This window comes from Phocoena phocoena, chromosome 5 (assembly GCF_963924675.1).
Source record: "Phocoena phocoena chromosome 5, mPhoPho1.1, whole genome shotgun sequence".
Taxonomy (NCBI): domain Eukaryota; kingdom Metazoa; phylum Chordata; class Mammalia; order Artiodactyla; family Phocoenidae; genus Phocoena; species Phocoena phocoena.
Window position 1 is genome coordinate 101,098,607 of NC_089223.1, and position 6,000 is coordinate 101,104,606.

Below are 6,000 nucleotides of genomic sequence, written 5' to 3' on the forward strand. Positions count from 1 at the left end.
TCCTCCTTAAAGCAAAGGCCAGTTTAGCTCTAGTTAAACCACTAATGGTTATAACCACTAGGTACTGAGCAAGGCCTTGTGCACAAGCCTGTGAGGGAGGCTGGCACTGCTGTCCTCACTGAAAGACAATGGCCAACATTATACAGTTTGTTCCCAGCAGCTGGGAGCTGAATCCATCTCCCCCTGCCTCCAAAGCCCCTCCGCCCCTCTGCTCCATTCTGCAATGTCCCAGGTACCTTTCTAGGGGCTGTCATATCCTGGTGAGCAATGGAGAAACAAACCCTGCCTTTTCGAAAATGAACACTAATTCAGAGAGAAAAAAAGAGTAAATAATCTCACAAGTGAATGTTTCCAAATTACATGAAGTCCAGGGGTGACTTATGAGAGGGGACGTTGATGACATCTGAGTTAGACTGTCACCTTGAGCTGAAATCTGGAGGACAATTGGAAAACTAAACAAATAGTGTAGAAAAATAAAATAAATAAACTTCCCATCTGAGGGAACCACATGGAGAAAGAACTTGAATTTGAAGGGATAATGGCCTCTTTGAGGAAATGAAACGTCAGTATGGCCTGAGTTAGGGAGGAAAATAGGGGTCAGCCTGTGAAGACTGACAAAGCCAAGTGGTGTGGTCCGTGTGGTCTTTGCTCTGAGTACAAGGAGACACTGAACGTTTCAGGAGTGGGATGGACATAAACAGATACATTTTAAGGTATCCGTAGGCTGCTTTCTGGAAACATATTGGAGGGACACAAGAAAGAGGGGTGTGGGAAAACCCCTAAGAGGATCCTCTCCAAGTGACAGACGGTGCTGAAGTCCACCTCATTGTCTGCCAAACCTTGTGCGAATATCAGTTTCTAGGAGCAGAGCCTGCGACAGGGATTCATGTGTGAGTGATTTAGGGACAGAGTACATCCTGCAGCAGGGAGGAAACCAGGAGGGGCCGGGAGAGTTATGTGGAAATCTGCCTGATCCCTGACCCCGCAGGAAACTCCCAAGCATAAGTGTCATAGAGACTGTTCAACAAAGAGGCAGGGAGCTGAGTCAGTCAGTGGCTCAGGTTGCCCATGGGGGTGGGAGTGGAGAACCCAACCTCTCAGGCATCAGCAGGCCAGGGGCCTCCTGTCAGTCAGAGGCAACCCTCCCAAAAAGGTGCAAATCTTAACTGTTAGCAGTCACCTCTCAGTGGCAGGAGGAAGGGTGCACTGGTCCAGTAAAGCAGGGGTCCTTAACCCCCGGGCCACAGACGGCTACCAGTCCATGGCCTGCTGGGAATCGGGCTGCAAAGCAGGTGAGCAGCGAGCGATCAAAGCATCTCTAGCATTACCACCTGAGCCATTCTGCCCCGCCATCCATGGAAAAATTGTCTTCCACGAAACCGGTCCCTGGTGCCAAAAATGTTGGGGACCGCTGCAGTAAAGGGGTCCACTGGGGGCACCAATAGCATCTGCTACACCTCTAACCGAGGACCCAAGTGGTCATACTGTTTGAATAAATGAATCAATATGACGCTATATGTTAGCAAACTAGGTAGAGGTTATTAATAGGTAACTATACAGAGGTTTACATGGATAATTGACTTTTTCTCCAAAAGCCCGAGCAAAGGAAGGAAGGACCAGGCTAGCAGAAAAGGATTCTCATTTTTCCCAGGCTCTGAAGGCTCAGAACACTGGGCATTCACAAGCCTTTGGCCACAAGGCCCGTCTTGGAAGTGTGTGTGTGGTGAACCTCCTCTTCTACATAAAGAAGGTAACTGTGCTCCAAGGCCTGGGGCCGCATACAGCTCCACACTCCTGGGGCTGGTCCTGGCCCCTGAGAAAGTCATAACATCACCAGTAAAACAAATCCATTCCCTGTGCCTGTCAACTTTCCAGCCAACAACTGAGGGGGAAAAAAATGTTTAAGCTCCTTGGAAGAGGAAGGCACAGCTGTCCCAGACATGCCTCTGACACTAGGTGACATTTACCCAGCACAAGAAAACCAGAAACTGTGAAAGTTGGGTTCTAGACCTGGTTCTATGGAAGAAAAGTGGCACAAAGCTCTCCCTGTGGTGCAGGTGAGGAAACTGAGGCACAGAGAAGTCAAAAAGCCTGCTCAAAGAACCCATACGTAATGAGTGTCAGGACCAAGGCACTTATGAAAGCACACATCATGAATCTGGGAAATTGTTAAATTATAGTCCAAAAACCATTTTCTGAAATGTTATGCAGCCATCAAGTATGATTTCATGGAGGCATGTTTAATTATGCACATATTTTTTACCAAAAATAATTGTCATTTATTCGTGTGTCTGCTATAAGCCAGAATATGTCAAAATTTGCACTGCGTGATTTTTATTTTTTTGTTTTCCTTCATAGTTATTTACTCAATTTTCTACAACGTCCATGAATTATTTTTGAAATTAAATTGTTATATAAATAAAAACTTAAAAGTCAAATTTAAAAAAAGGAGGAAAAAAGGGAAGGCTTCCCTGGTGGCACAGTGCTTTAGAATCCACCTGCCAATGCAGGGGACACAGGTTCAAGCCCTGGTCCGGGAAGATCCTACATGCTGCAGAGCAACTAAGCCCGTGCGCCACAACTCCTGAGCCTGCGCTCTAGAGCCTGTGAGTCACAACTACTGAGCCCACGTGCCACAACTACTGACACCCGCACGCCTAGAGCCCATACTCCACCACAAGAGAAGCCCCCTCTCACCACAGCTAGAGAAAGCCCACGCGCAGCAACAAAGACTCAACACAGCCAAAAATAAATTAATTAATTTTTTTTAAAAAAAGGAAAGGGGAGGGGGAAGGGGGAGGAGTTGGCCCTCCAGTTGTCGGGAGGGGAAAGAAAGAATGTGTGAGTAAATTAAAGACCTTTCAAGAAATTCAGAGGAAGTAAGATGGGCTGATGCAGGTAAATGAAGTAAAAGATAGGTGGGAAGAGGATGAATGAGAAACAGCAAGGTGGAGGCAGGAGCTGTCTGTCCAAAATTTAAGCCTCTTAGAGATAAAAAACCTTAATCAGACCGTAGCCTGCAGAGAAATCCTCATCCTATAGATGTACAGATTGAGTCCTGTGTTCAAGGGTAACTTCCCCCAGACTCTGTAGGAAGGAGGCAGAGCTGGCCCTAGAGGATGGGTCACTGCACAGTGGGAAAGGCATGGGCTCAGGGTGGAGAGACCTGGGTGTGAAGGCGGCACTGCTACCTACTAGCCAGGTAGGTACAGGCAGGTCAAGGGCATCCCCCAACATTCAGTGGCTAGAGTTGGAAGATAAGAAGAATCCTTCCTTTGCCTGAACCATGAAGGTTAAATGGAATAAGCAGCAGGAATGAATGTGCCTGGTCCAGGGCAAGTCACGAATGCTGGCTTCCTTCCCAGGTCTAAATGACCCTTCTCCCCAGATGCGACCCCACTCTCCTGAACCACGTTAGCCCTCAGATATGTCACTAGGAGTTTACAGGGAACAGACCTGGTACAGAGTCAACAAAAGGAGGCTTGGTTTGGGTGCCTCTCTCTCCATCTGTCTCTCTTTGTCTCTTTCTCTCTCACTCTATCTGTATATGTTTCTCTGTATCTCTGTCTCTGTGTCTCTTTCTGGCTGTCTCTTTCTCTCTGTCTCTCTATCTCCATCTCTCTCTGTCTCTCTGTCACACAAGCACAAGCAACACACACACACCCTTAGTACAATAAATGCCTCTCTCTTCATTTCCAAAGTTCACACATGATCTCACTGGGACTAAAGGAAACAGTAGATTGGAAGGAGAGAAAGGAGCCCAGAAGAGCCGAACTCCATGTAGAAGCAGCAAGAAAAGCAAACACAACTTGTTAAAATGGCCTCACGGTGACCTCAGCATTTCACGTCTGCTTCCACTCTCTCCTTTATGCGCAGAACGCTTTCAGTTGCGTTGATTAATGTCTACCTGTAATAGCGATATTCAAATCCCATCAGACATCCCCAGAGCCTGCTTGATTTGTCTGTTAAAATCTTGGGTGGTTTTACGATTCCAGACGCAGGAGATCTCCAAGTCAAAGGCCTCTTGGAGAGCAATGCCTGCGTGTTCCTTGTGCGCCTGGGGCTTTGGGCATAAAAGACTCATTCGCATTCACAATGTTATGATGGTTATTATTTTACTGCCCAATGAAACCACTGCAATCCGTTCTTCTTGGAAACTACCAAGAAGGACATCTCGGTCTCTCCACCCAGTAATCAGTGAAGTGAAATCAAGAAAGTCTTGAGTGCAACAGGGAATTGCCACCAGCTTGGTTGGAGATGTCAGGCTGGTCACTTCCCCACCGTAGGACTATTTCCTTAATCATAGGACAAGGAATTTGGGCAGATTCACCATTTCCCAATGTGTTCCTTTGGATACCAGTCACTAAAGAGCTGCTGAAGAACAAAGAGTTGCTTTATAACCAAATACTATGGAAAGCAAGACAAACCCTCCCTCTTGAGTTTCATGATGCTTGAAGTTTACACAATGAAGTCCCTGAGAAGTCCTGCAGGAGGTCTGCCTGTGGTGTTTCATATCCAATTGGTAAAACAAAACCACCTGACATTAGGTTGCTTCTCTTCATGGAACGTCTATCATTTAAGATGTCTTGAGATTAGGGTCCAGCAAAGCACATCAGCGCTTACCTGTCTCAGCATTGCTGACATCCCTCTAGCTTTAATGCTCTGCATTGTTTAAATGCTGTAAGCCTAAACTACTTGGGCTCTGTACTTTTCCACCTGGGGGTGGAGACGAGAGAAAGCACTCCCAGATGCTGGTTGGCTGCAATCACTGGGATATTCTCATTTCACAGGAATTCACGTCTTAAGCACATCTCAATGTTCCAAGTTAAACACATACCTTCCAAGTGTCACATTTAACACATCCCCATACCCCTCTTCACTGGTCTGCCTTTTTATCCTTTCAGTCTAAACATTGCCATCCTGACTGAGGTTCCACAAAAAGTTTTCTAAGATTGGGTCTCCTTCCATAGCAGCTGTATTTTCCATACATAGAACTTTCACAGTGCATTGAAATTGCTTGTGCATTTGCTTATTTCCTCCTCTAAATTGAGAATCCCTAGAGGTCAAGGCACAATTATTTTTAAGTATTATATCACTGTGTGTCTGACACTTAAATATAAGAGTATCTAAAATGTACTGGGTGTTTATATCGTGTGGGCACCATCTTATTTAGTCCTATATATCCAGTGAAGTAGAGACTGGTACTACACCTGATTTGTAGACAAGAAACCAGAGGTTTAGAAGTGTGTTCTGACCTTCACTCTAAGTCCACACAATTACAAGATTAGAGGCTGAAATTTAAACTAGGCAGTCAGACTCCAGAACTCTCAGACTGACCATCATATTAAATTACCCAGAGGCACTGACAAGATTTGTTGAAAAAAGAAATGAACAAAGCTGTATTAAAAGACCATTCTGTAAGGGGGCTGCCTCTCCAATTTTGCACACTCTGAAACTTGGAGCGAATGGTCCATTAACCCTCTTCAACCCAGGTATATATTTCTAAAAACTCAGAGAGAGGTTTATTGTCAGGAGCTCATTAAACTAATCAATGAGTTAATTGAGTTAAGGAGGATCCATTCTTCATGATGAGAACCGTCTATAGTATAGATTTTTTAAATAATACTTTAAGAACTTTATTGAGGTATAACCTACATAATAAAAGTCACTGAATCATATGCTTAAAATAGGTGAATTTCATAGTATAGATTTTTTATGTATTTGTACTGAGGTTCCCTCTACCAAACCATGACAAGGGGTTTTGATACCAAACTCACGCTCTTTCTCAATAAAGAACTGAGGGAAACGCAACCAGGGTGGAGACATCTTTGCTGTGGTATGAAGGCCCCTTTCTGTCCCACATCATTTGGACCAAGGGTCATAAAGAGACTCTCTCCTTGGGTCTGGGTCCTCATGCCTGTGTCACAGTGAACCTTGACCTGTTGCACAGTCAGGTCTCCTCATGAACTGTAAGCTCCCCTAGGATGAATCCAAGAATGA